Below are 13,663 nucleotides of genomic sequence, written 5' to 3'. Positions count from 1 at the left end.
TGCACGCGGGTCGAGCTGCACAATGAACGAAATACATCGGGCGTCGCGGTGTAGCCGCGACTTTACGATATCGTATTGTATCAGACGAGAAAACTTTCTAATTACACGTCCGCGCGAGGAGAGACGATACTAATTACGGCGACGGAAATACGACTTAGGATCGCCGGCGAGGGTTAGAAAATCGATAAGCGGTAAGAGAGGGACGAGCGTGTCGGGCTCTCGCCTTGGGATTTATCGGCGATTAGAGAACTAGCGTTAACACGCTCGAGAGAGCCCGCGTGAGCGGGAAAGTGAGAGAGAGAGAGAGAGAGAGAGAGAGAGAGAGAGAGAGGGGGGGAGGGGAAGAGGTGCTAACGAGTCAACGACTGTAAATCCTTCCACGGCCTTGAAAGCGGCTCTTCTCTGCTCGTCCTCGGTTGTGGTTTGTATGGCGGTCGTGTCATGTATTTGCCCCGGGGAGTGCCTCGTGTAAATAATGGAACGCGCCGGCGAGATGTTCGATCCTCCGCGGCCAAAACGCGCGCGAGGCTGCAGGATAACACGCTCCTCGTGTTCCGGTCCTCCGTCTCTTCCTTCTAACGCCGTGTGAGATCCGTCGAGCGATCAAACACCCGAGGAACATCGCCTTGGCGACAATTTGTACAAGTCACGTGTGTAACTTTCTTTCACCGTGTTCGTCACCTGTCAATCGCATACCGTTATCTACACACTTCACGTCAAAACTGTAACTTTGTTTCGCCCGCAAAAATTACACACGAGTAACGGCTCGGCCCAACTCAACCACGTCGCGCGAATAGCTAAATTCGCAATCAGAATGCGAACCCATTGTCGCGTAATACCGTTCCACCCCTTTGCAAGCACCCTCCACGTGCTTCCTTGAAGACTCGCACGTGGTGTCGTAAGGCAATCGTCATTGTTTCCAACGAGTCGGCGACCGAGCACCGAGAGACCGATCTAAAACTCACGCATACCCTCCGGAACACGCGAAGTATGCAACCAATTCCTGGCAGTCCGCTGCGGTGAGGCAGGAAGGGAGGACGGCGGAAAGGGTGCAAGTGGGTGGTTGTGGATGGCAGAGCGGGGTGAGAGCATAAAGTATGTAGAAAACGAGCGCCGTTATACGCTTGATTTTATTGCTTATTCATCCCGTTGTGCTGCGCGTTTTCCCCGCCGACGGCGAACGTTTTTGAGGGTCGATCCTTTTTACGTCGCCATCGGCAAAAAGAGAGAAGGAGAAAGGAAGAGCGCGAAGAAGTGTTCATCAAATTCGATCGCGTTATCGCAAATTCCGTGTCTCTTATCTAATTTGATTCTCCGTAGCAGTGACGACAATACTGCCGGATTGGTTGGTCGATTGACCGTTCGCCGGAAATTGCGAGAAATAAACGTAGATGTGCGTGTTGTTAACTCCTTCGGACACGGCGACTGCTCGCCGCGTAACGTTAATCATTGGTTGAGCCCGATAAACGTGAGAGCGCTTATTTGCATCAAGAGAGAGAAAAAGTATCTAAGAGAAATAGAAAATATTCGTCCCATGAGAGTACCAATAAAACTTATTTCACTTATAATGATCTTATAAGATATTTTCTCTTAATGAGAGAATATACATTTTCTCAAGACCTCACAAAAGCAATTGTTTATTCTGTTTAAATAAAAGAATTCATATTGAAGCAAATATTGTCAGTCACCCACTGAATAAGTATTTTTCACTCTTTAGATATCTTTTTTCTCACAGCGCACACGTTTGTGCGAAGCACTTTCGTGTTACACCCACATACCTTTTGATGCAGTAATTATAATTATATAAAGGTCATCGTTACATGCGAGTGCGTTTGCACACAGTGCAACATTTATGGCGCAGAAGCGTGGTAATCTCGAAACGATTGACTTATGCCATTTGCAGCATGGAAATGTGGAAAATGTGCGTCGAATTGCCGGTAAATCGCGGGAGACCGTGATTTCACCTTGATCTTAGAGGACGAGAAGAATTAATTTTAAGGGACATTATATCGCCGATTCTGTCGTGACAACGCGAAAATGAGTTGCATTCATTATTGAGAACCGTCTACGTTTCGTGAAACGCGTCACTTCGCCCGACGAGATCGTCGTCGTTAATTGAAAATCGCTCGTTTTAGAACGGACCTCAATTCCAAAAGCGTCGGAACGGAGCTTTCGCCGTACACGATGCGCTTCCCACACACTCGCTTCTTCCACTTTCTGAAAGACAAGGATCTCGGAATAACGTCCTCGTACGAAACGCTTTGATTCTGCTTGCGGGAATTAGATTAACGGACTCGAATTACGAGTGCCGTTTGCTCCGATATTTATCGCGACGGCAGCGGTGGCGGTTTGCTGTACGCGAAGGATGCGGGGAGAGGGGGGTAAGTGGAGCATTTAACCGGTGCCAGTCGGATAATTAATATGTTTGATCGTAATGTGCAGCTATCAGATGTTAGACAATATCGGTAATAGTCCTATTACGTACAGAGATTATAGTCTCAGTGGCAATAATCATCCTAGTCTATTGGTCCGGTGGCGAGTCGCTGCTGCTTCCGTGGCATCGATTTACGAGATAAAACCCGATTCCCTCTCCCTCCTTCTCTCCCTCTCTCTCTCTCTCTCTCTCTCTCTCTTTCTCCAGTGAGACGAGGCGGCGGCCGCACGTTCGCGCTATCTTGCCAAGTAGGTTACTTTATCGCTATTTTGAATTTCATATTAGCGCTAATGGACCTCCGATCGCGCGGAGCGTGAGTTATTAAAAAGTTACGAGTATAACGCGCGCGTGGGGATAAGCTATCCACAAGAAGGCGTTCGCGCGCTGTGAAGCGCTCCAGGTTCTCGTCGAAGCGGGAGCTAATTAATCGGAGATTAATAAGTATCTCTCTTTATCACGCTCGTCGGGAATTGGAGCGATTAGGTACGGCGAGTTACGGTTTCGTCGCGCCGCGCGTAATCGTTATTAATCGCGCGTATTTTGTGCTTCCGTCGGCGTCGCAGGTGCAGCCTTTGCCGACGCGTACGAAAAGCATCGATTCGTGATAAAAGCCGACTTATTTCTCCAACGCGCTGCTGTCTCGCGTCACACACACACACGCGTGCGTAGTGTAGCATGCACACACACACACACACACACACACACACATATATGCGCAGGTTGTGGCCCCTTCGACTGGAGAGCGCGCGGTCTCCTTCTCCATCTTGCTCGTGACGTTTGCTCCTCTCTTTCCTCGATAACTCGACGATAAAGGCTGCGGCTGACAACCCATTTTGATAAAGCCGTCCCGACTATCCGGCCGTTGTTGTCCTCTCCTCGCCGTTTGCAATTTCAGAAACTCAAAGCCGCCGCGGCCAGCGGTACTCGAGCCGGGCGAGCCAACAATCGAATTACACAGCGATACTATCGAGACGAGTTAATCGAGGGGAGTCGTAGCCACGATCTGTCGATTAACGCGCTCGCGACGACGGAATGCGTTTTCCGTCGCCGGTCTGTTGTCTAGGTACTTGTTTAGAGAGGAAGAGGAGAGCGGTGCATATTGCATACTTAGGTAGAAATTTTACATCTAGATTTATTTCTAACATCCTGTCGAGCTCGAAGAACTAAGGAGGAATCTCAAAGTATAACCGTTAGTTGTGTACCGTTGTGTTCTGATGCACGGGAAAAGAAAGATAGGATTAATCAAATATCTGATGAAATATGAGCGAATCAGAATCCCGGCTGAAGTTGCTAGAATTCTGCTCAACAAGATTTCCGCTTAACCAAACGAGCTTTCTGGCCAACTGCTTAAGTTGGACAGTTGTAAGTTTTGGCTAACTAGAAATCTTATTTGGTTAACTAGAGATCTTGTTGATTTGAACAGAATTCCGGTAACTTCAGCCGGAATTCTAGTTCGTATCTTACCAAATATTTAGTTAATTCAAGCAAATCTTTTTTCCGTGTGCTACTGCAGATAGTTATTTACTGCCTTTTCCATATTTAAAGGACTTATCTAAGAATTATCTAACATTCTATCATCTTCAATAATCGCCGTTATCCTCCATGTTAAGACTCAAAGAGAAGGACTTGTTGAAACAACATATCCGATCATTGCAATTGTTTACCTATACTCAATATTTATTTTTAATTTCAACATGAGAGAGAAACACATCAATACATTATTGCAATGTGCAATACATTAATTATGCAACTCACTCTGCTGCGGGTAGAGCATGCGCGATATGAGCAAGTACTAAACAATCTAATGAAGATTAATCAAGGACAGATAAATAGATTTTACCTTGGATCTTGCAAGAGAGAGGAAGGAAAAGAAAGAGTCGCAAGTCTCGTGGCCGATCGCCTGTTTCGTCCTGCGTCCTGTATTCTGTCCCGGAGCCAACTCCTGGCAGAAGGAATTCTGCCAAACGAGCTTTCTGGCTAACCAGAAATCTTATTTGGTTAAATCTCGTTGACTTGAGCAGAATTAAAGAATTTATCGAGTCGATCGAGCACGTAATGTTAATTAATAATCGCACGTTAATCGACAGTACTCGTCGAATGTCACAAGCGACACTTTCGCTATGTGTCGCAATTGTTCGGATAATTTGATAATTTAATAACTTGATTATATTTCCCAAGTACGCGTTTCGAGAGTGTCGATTGTCGTGATTTCTCGGCCATCGAATATGTACGGCGGTCCATGGGAAATATCTATCGTTTGTTTTCCCGCCGATTGTTTTGGTATTCCGGTGTGTCGCAGTCCGAGCCGGTGTCCTTGTCCGCGTCATTACGTGCCGTGCCGGCGAGTGAAGTACGTATCGCGCGTATCGGTGTGCGAATATCTCGTTGATTATTGAAATATTTAATCGGGTTCGGGTTAATAAAATATTTAATCGACATCGCGTTAGTTAACACGACTTCGCTACAGTGGCGTCACATATGCGTGTGACGGTAAAAATTTTTCTTTCTGTGTCCAGATTATCAAACTAAGTTTATTTTACGCAATTAAATAAAAAAAAAAAAGTATGAGGTGGGAGGAATAAATCTCTAAATAAACAGTGGTAGCGAACACATTAATCCGTGTTTTCCTTCTCCGATCGATTCGTATCTATACGCGTGTCAGTGCTACACTGAGAGAAAAAAATAATTGGAATAACTACAATCTCACTGTATTTTATAGTTTATTTTGGCCTCAAACATATATTTATAGTTCATCTAAATATGAAAATATAGCAGAATGAACACAGATTTATAGTCACCATTTTATTACTCTATGTGTATAGTAAAGCACACTTTCGGAATATAGTTACATATACCTATATTTGCCAAATATTTCAACTGTATTGACTATATAAAATTGTTAATTTTTCTTATCATTCAATATTTGTTACCTTATTATACTTTTTATTTCAAATAATTATAATTCTTGGTAAAAGTTTTACATGGGTCAATTATACTATCCTTATATTATAAATATTACAAACATTATGGTGACATTTACTATAAAAATGATATTCCTAACTATAATCTTTTTACTATGCCATTATAGTTCCAAATATCATACATTTTTCTCTCAGTGTAGCGAGTATACTGTGCGACGAAGCAGTTCGGCGCTGCATCGAGAAGTAAGGATGCAAGACGCTGGTCGCCAGGACGCAGACAGGTATGTTAAGTAATAATTACACGGAAAAAAAGGTTTGATTGAATTACCCAAATATCTGGTCAAATATGAACGATCCAGAAATTCCGATTGAAATAACCCGAATTAAGTTAACAAGATTTTTGGTTGACATAAATAGAATTCGGGTTACTTCAATCGGAATTTCTGGATCGTTCATATTTGACCAGATATCTGGTTCATTCAACCAAACTTTTTTTTCAGTTACGCGAAATGTTTCTGATTTTGACGCTAAAGAAAATAAAGAGGAAAATTTCGGATATCGTCAAAATCAAAGTAGGAGGAGTATCATTAAATCTATTTTGTTATTTTAGCTCCTACTGCGTTGTACAATTCAAAGTTTCACATAGGTCCAAAATTTCGATTTCTCAAATTCGACGATACTTGCAAAATTAACGTGGAATGAAAATGTTTACTTTGGTAGATCGAGCAAACGCGATCTCGGATGCGTATCGATGTTATTATTCAGTTTTGAAAGTCTCGAATTAGATAACACAACTCTTGACCTTTTTTCTTTTTTTCATTTCCGTTTCTTCTTTTGCATACTTATTGCGCGATATCGGGAGGAGAAGTGAAGTTACGCTAATTGCCGCTGGAAAAGGATTTTAATGTCGAGAGGAGAAATCGCTCCTAGACACGAAATATTCAACGGCCTCTCGATATCCCTCGCTCGTCCCTGCCGCGCACGAGGTAAAAATCCGACGGCGTCGAGCGTGAGAAATCGTTAAGAATCCCGGGGAACGTTATCGCGCGATCTGCCGGCTGATTCGCGGAAGAAAGACGACGGCGCGACGTGGCCGCCTTTTGAGCGGTATTTCACCACGGGAAAGAAATTTCAGCAAAGCTGCGCGGAATAGAGAGCGCAAAGAGGGCGGTTTATGAGGGCAACACACGCGCAACGCCACGTCGCGAAGCCGGTAATGGAACCACCGCGGTCGGTCGCTACTTTATTATCGATACTTTATCGCCTGATGTAGAAAGGGGAGAATCGATACTTCCCAAATGCGCGGACGCGAAGTATCGGTCTCAATACGCGTCGCTACGCCACGGCTACATGAAATTCCGCCAATTCTCTCGCAGAGCTCGTGCTACATTGATAAGACATCGATAAGATTAACGAACACTAATCGCGACAGTAGCAGAAGAGATTCTGTTACTGGACTGTTGTCCAGTATTCGTCTAGTATTCTAGTTTCAAAGCTGATCAGATGTTGAAATATTTACCTCTCTTGAGCTAGCGAGACCGAGTCGACAAACCGGACCTGTTATTTAATACCATTTTGTGTTAATTTCTACCACAAAAAAAATGGTGTAACTGTTTTTCAAAAGAAAATAACAGTGGCACTACTAGCTCGGTGGTTAGCTAGCAGAACCACACGAAAAAAAGGAAAATAAGGGCAGAAATGGAGAGGACTGTGTATTCGTACTTTAATTTGTATTATAAAAAAATTAAATTTGCGGCATGTATTCTTGCTGAAACAATTAACTTCAACATTATTGGTTATAAAAATAAAGTACTTTTTGCTGCAAAAATAGAATTAGTCGACATTCTTACATTCTTTTCTGTCGTTCTTTCGAAAATTACCTCTTACCCCTATCGACGTGAAGAGTGAAGTAAAATTATTGGCGACAATTTTCAAAAGAATGGGTATAAAATTTGAAATTTCGTATCTCAGTGATATAAATTGCCGCGCATCCCCTGTACGAATGTCGATTAATTCTGCTGGCAGCAAAGCGTGCTTTACTTTTGACACCAATATAGGTGAGGAGTGATTTTCGAAGGAACAGTGTGGATACAAAATCTAATATTTCATATTTGAGAGGTACAAATTACCGTGCATCCCGTGTAAGCATGCCGATTGATTCTGCTAGTAGCAAAAGGTGCTTCATTCTTGACACCAATATGGGCGGGGAAGTAATTTTCGAAGGAACAGTATGGATGCAAAATCTGATATTTCGTATTTGAGAGGTACAAATTGCCACATATCCCGTGTAAGAATGCCGATTGATTCTGTTGGCAGTAAAGGATATTTTACTCTTACGATCAATAATGCTGAGAATAATCGGAAATTGTTTCAGCGAGAATAGTAAGATAAGAGTGTTATCTTTATGGCACAAATTAGTACAAATCCAATCCTCTCCATTTTTGCCTTCGTTTATCTTTAATAATTTTTTTATTCGCGTGGTTCTGCTAGCTAACTACACACACGTCACCCACACACTTACACACCAAGTTAGCAGCGCCGCTGTTTCTTGGAAAATGGCATAAAATTCTTTTTGGTGATGGAACTACTACAAAACTAAATAATAATACGATAGGTTTGATTCTGCCGATTTAGTCCTGCTTAAAACCAATAGGAGCGAAATATTTTGGAATATCTTCTTTTCTACGCCCGATGTACGCGCATTAAGACGAGACAAGATGAGACGAGAATCTCGCGGTAGAGAAGCGAAACGAAAGGTTGCATGTAACTTCGGCAGATGTCGATTCCCTCCGCGGGACATGACGACAATTATGATATTTTATTTATCCCACTCATCGGCTCTCAACGACTGTAGTATTTGCGAGCTGCCGTGCGTGCACGAGTGAGTTTCTCTACGCGGTGCCTTTTCCTGCGACTTTTTTTCCCGTTTCGTTCGATGCACAACGGCAATCCCCATTTTTTCCATATATCCTATATCATCGCCTCTCTCCCTTTGCCAGTCGACGTCGATTGCCATGTGGTGAAACTTCCGCGGAGAGAAAAGGGACTCAGCTCCTTACATTTGCGGGCTTTGCGGTAATATTGTAGCGCGATTATGCGATCGATCCCCGAGGAAACGTCTCGATGCGGCGTTTGCAGTTGCGTGCTAGATTACCCGATGTCTCCCGATTTCGCCGGGAATCGATAGGGGATATTACGCGACATTTAACTCTCCGCGAGATATTCAATGAACGTCGAACACGAAAAAAGAGGTAACGACAAGGAAAATGGACGAACGTGTAGTATAATAGTTTAATTCCATTGAAAATTTTGCTGGTTCAATGTTATCGAATATTAAGGTAAAAGTACCAATTCCCGGACACGTATCAAATTCTGAACATTCTTACTGGTTTGATCTTTAAATACGAATATTTCAATTTTGAACATAGAATGTATGTATATACTTGATACATGTATATATATTTTATGTGTTAAAAGTTTAAATATTTAATATATTTTTTTAAAAAGCAAAAAACATTAAAAATATTCAGGATTAGGTACATGTTCGAACATTGGTATTTTTACCTTAATTTCTGCTTTCTTGCGATATTACGTTGTGTAATAAAAAAGTAGTTGAGTTAATGAGACTTTCTCGCGAACAAAACTCGTTGAAACAAACGTTTAGTCGACTGAACGAATTGTATAGTTGCTGTGACGAGTTATCTATTGGCTCAGTGATTTCGATCTGATCACAGTAACTATATCAACGCAACTTATTGTTTAACTTGTTCAATGGATGCAATATTTCTTCGAAGAGTGGGTGACCGCTCGATTTTGTCGATCCAACTGTTTGTTTCTTCTCAGTACACGTGTCTTTTTTTCTGTTTCCGCGCAAAACAAGAAGGCACGCGGAAGCGTTTATAGACCCGCGAGCCGAAACTTGAAAGGACAGGTCTGCTGCACACCAGTGTACCATCACGACGTCGTCGCGGATGCCGTGACGCACAAAGTTACATCATCGTAGTATCATATCGCAAGCGGGTCGCGCCGCTGCACCTCGTAGGGTGCACGCACCTGTTAAAGCATGAATGTGGTGATATATCCAACCTACGTTATTCCGCGCAGCATAAAAAATTGATCGGCCCGCGATATCGCGTGACCTCAGAGTTGTTGGGTCTGATCGCCATTGTTTCGAGACTGCTCGATCGTCGATCCAGCGTCGTCGGGTGGCACCTGCACGCGGGGTGCCAGTAGGTAGCAGCTAGCTTGGTAGGTTGCCGGTGCGCGCGGGCGGTTTTTCGCACGTGGGTGGATTTCCAGCGGGAGTCGATTCCGCTGAGCCCCGGTCAGCCGTGCGCGAACCTGTTCCTTCGGCGTAGGTTGTGTGAAGGTCAATACGGCGAAGCTCGCGTAACCTTTAACTCGCGAAGGTGAAGGAGAGGGAGCCGGATTGCAGCGGAGCAGCACGTGGATTATCGTGTTCGCCTCTCAAATGGGCGCCGAACCATCGCGCGCCCGTTCGCCCACCGCGGCTCGGGATCGATATGCGCTCTATTTCGCTACCGACCTGCTACCATCCCCGCCCTCTCCCGTTCTCTCTCTTTCCCTCTCTCATTCTCTGTCTTTCTCTACACTCTCTCTTCTTCCCTTCTTTCGCTCTCTTCTTCTCTCTTTCTCTCTCTCCTCTCCCTTTCGCTTTTCGTCCCTTGACCCTTTATAGTCTGCACTGCTCAAAAGCTATTTATAGCAATCTCTCGAGCGGTATCTGTTGTATCTATAGGATAGAAGATTTTATTTCTATTTTGTACGACCGTTTATGGTACATTGGAGCACACATGAATGCGTCTGGTGGACGCGTGTGGAAGTTTCATCGAGTTAAAAGTAAGAAAGCGTTAAGGGAAATAAAACTCGGCGCGACTTTTCAAGTCGCGATAGTCCGCAAGGAGTTAACACACGACATTTCCCACCTCGTCTTTGATTATCACTTTAGCCTGAGTTACTCTATTGTTATCGGTAGTTTTTACAACTGCAAAGTTCATTGATGCGAAAGAGAGGAAGAAAGGAGTGTAGTATTTTGCAGGGAAGAAGTCGCCGGTATTTATCAATTAACAGGTGTAGACGAGATAATCTGTTGACGCCACGGATGCGCGAATCTTCGCAATTGAGATAAACTCCGGTGAGATTCTCGTCGTGTGTGCCGTTTCAAGAAAATCTCCTGCAGCCTCGCGACCAATATCTCGCGAGTGCAGTATTGCGTTTCGCGGAATGCCGACGCGACGAGGGCGATCGATGATCTCCGCCGATCCCTTTTAATTTTCCGACAAACAGCGCACAAAGCCGACACAGAGAGGCGCGCTCGATGCGACTCGTCTCTCCCTTTTCCTTTTTACCTTTTTTCCCCACTCCCAGGAAAAAGGGCAGAGAGTCGCGCTCGGATGCGACGGGTTTTTCTCGTTATTCTTTCGAGAGCCGTGGTCGTGACGTGCGACGCGATGCATAATGTTTTAATTGGGTCGACTGTTTAATACGGACTGCAATTGATACCTGCGAGAGCGTGTAGTATCGCGGATATACCGCGACCGCGTCCCAAAAGCAAGAAGCAAACTAAAACGCACTTGTTCTCCCGACTTATTTGTAATTAATCCGATAGACGCTTGCCGAAATCGCGTTGCGTTTTTCGTAAAAAAATAATCATTCTCGACGAATCCTTTTCGTTTTTGGTTATTCCGAGAGAAAAAATATTTAAAAAATATACATTTATTTAGTACGTGAATATTAATAAAACATATTTACTGATACTAATATAAAATCAAGTGAGAGAAAACGGTAAATGTATTTTTCAAATGAAAAAATATACATTTTTTAAAAATCTTATTTATTCATAGAAGCGATTGTTTAAACAATTTAATTCAAGGAATTTAGATTTAAGTAGATACGTTATTAGATATACCGTTGAATAATAACGAAATACGATGCAAATCCAAGCATTATTTATCGCGCACATTCTACAGGCATAATTAATGTATTTAATGGCGACTTTGTAAGAAACTAATTAAATCTCGTACCGACTCTTCGGCGCGAGTATCGCTTTTAAAATCACCGGCAAGCTGCAAAGTTATAAGTAGGCGAGCTGTTGCTTTGATTTCGTAAGGGAAGTCCCTCCCCCGCAACGTTACGCCGCGGGCGAGGTGAGCCTCGAAAATTTGCATTCCCCTTGAAATAAACTCGTTAGACCCGTGACTCGAATTCCGCGTAAACCGAAGCAGGTTTTCCAGACGCCGTTCGCCGGTAACTGAAATCCGATTACCCGCGAGGGTCACAAGTGGCCGGAATTTAAGGTTCTCAGTCCAACCATCAGTGAGCGACGTCCGTTCAAAATTCATAGGGGCATGTTGCCGCGAAGCGTATTTTTCTCGCGATTTATTAATTACTAGCTTAAAAACTATCCACCAGGTCATCACAAAGTGTCAAAAAGATAAAGTCAAGGGGAGGATGTGAGTTGTCCAGGAGTTTAGGAGTTAATTAGAAGGGGACACAGAGGGACAGTTTACAGATCTGACGATAACATACACTCATTGTGTGTACATGTGAATTAGGTCAAATAAATGACGATTATGAACGAAAGATTTCTCTACCATTTTGTGAACAATCACGTAAAATTTTTAGTTATTAATTAGAGAAGATTTGCGAATGATCGCGTGTGTGTTGCATCGTGAGTGGAGTCTGGACCGCGCTAATCAGCCTTACCCGTACACTACTCTGCCTAAGCCGCCACCCCTCGACGTTCGAATAGAGTAACGTTGGGTTAGGCGAGCGTCGAGCAGTGATTGGTTGTCTTCTTCAATTAATATCTCGAGATACATTGCGAATATCGCAGAGCGGCATGGAACGTTCACCTCAATCCGCTTTGCGTCTCTACAAACGTTGCGGAGACAAATCTGGGACACCCTGTGTAGATTATACACTGAGAAAATTTTCTGATAATAATTATCCAGCCTGTGTTATAATTATTACATTTAGTGAAATAGTATCAACTAAATATAAGAGGTGAGTATTACTATATGAAAGTTAATGTTACTAACAATTTTGTAATTATTATTAAACATTTGGTAACATTTACCATATTGGTCAATATTTACCAAATGGTATGGTAAAACGTATTCGGTAAGTATTACCAAACTTTTTTTTTCCAGTGTATACACGGAAAAAACAATTCTGTTGGTGCAACCGAATTTTCGGTTGCTCAGGGATCGGACGAAAACTCGGCTATAGGAACAGAAGAATTCTTTTATTGTATTTTATTGTACTCTTTTCTGTGTAGTCAGTTGTCTCAACCGAGTTCTAATATCGTTGAATGTTCGGACGAACATTTTCAATTGCGACAACAGAAATATTAATTTTCATAACTAGAGATATCGTTTCTGATCATCTAATTTTCAGTTGGTTCCTATTTGGCTGCACCAATTGAAATTTTTTTTGCGTGTGCCGTCTTCAATTTTCCTGCAATCGCGGAATCACGTCGGTGCGTGGAGACAACAATGATTTGCCGCTGCGAATGGAACCGCGACGTGTATTGACCGCTCGCCTATCCTTTAGAAATTACGCGCTCCCCCAGGATTACCTCGGGTCCCCCGCTCGCGTACAGTGGCGGCGGCAGCGGCGGATCGAGATTAGGCGCAAATAAAGGCCGCGCTAAGCCGGTCAATTATCTTTATTAGGAATCGCGACGCGTTCATCGTGTAACAAGCCGGAGCACAAAGGGAGGGAAACATTCATCTCCGGTTTATATCCAGCGATAATATTATTGCCTCCGTTCTCGTGCGGTTTCTCGCACTTTCACCCTCCGTTTTTCCCTCCGTTTTTCCCCCGTTCGCAACGTTTGCGATCCGCCATTGATGGCCATCGTGCCCGACGATCGGCCCAATCGTGCAAACGATTCCTCGCTTCATATCCATAACTATTTCGCGTTACGCCAGCGCCTCGCCAAGCAATACGGCCTCTTATGATAGTCTGCGGCGTCTATACGGGAGAGGGGGGAGGGGATCCAGGGAAATAGAAAGAAAAGCGGGGAAACAGGCGGAAGCGTTGCGACGCGTCTACGAGAGGCGCAACAGTTTGGCCTTAGAAAGCTTATTACGGCCGCTTAAGTCCTCTCGATCGATCTCAAATAGGAATGTACGGGGAGAAGTAGCTTTTGCCTTTCGATACTCCCCGTCCGACGTATTATCGACCTTTCTGTTATCTTTGCGAGGCCTTTGACGTTGTCTAATGGATTAGTATTAAAAAGGTCAGGTTGACGAAAGAGAAAGGGGGGGGGGGGGGAACAAAA

The 13,663-nt window shown here is 43.6% G+C and overlaps 1 protein-coding gene across 6 annotated transcripts in view; it reads left to right on the top strand.

Annotated features, from left to right (window-relative positions):
* Positions 1-13,663, top strand: part of LOC116840654 (AF4/FMR2 family member 4-like) — a 303,805-nt gene that overhangs the window by 74,966 nt on the left and 215,176 nt on the right. The window lies entirely within an intron of this gene.

The sequence above is a fragment of the Odontomachus brunneus genome, unplaced genomic scaffold, assembly GCF_010583005.1.
Source record: "Odontomachus brunneus isolate Ranch 3 - 2012 unplaced genomic scaffold, Obru_v1 Obru_scaffold_011, whole genome shotgun sequence".
NCBI classification, from domain to species: domain Eukaryota; kingdom Metazoa; phylum Arthropoda; class Insecta; order Hymenoptera; family Formicidae; genus Odontomachus; species Odontomachus brunneus.
The sequence above is the reverse complement of the archived record's forward strand: the minus strand, read 5'-3'. Positions and strand labels throughout refer to the sequence as shown.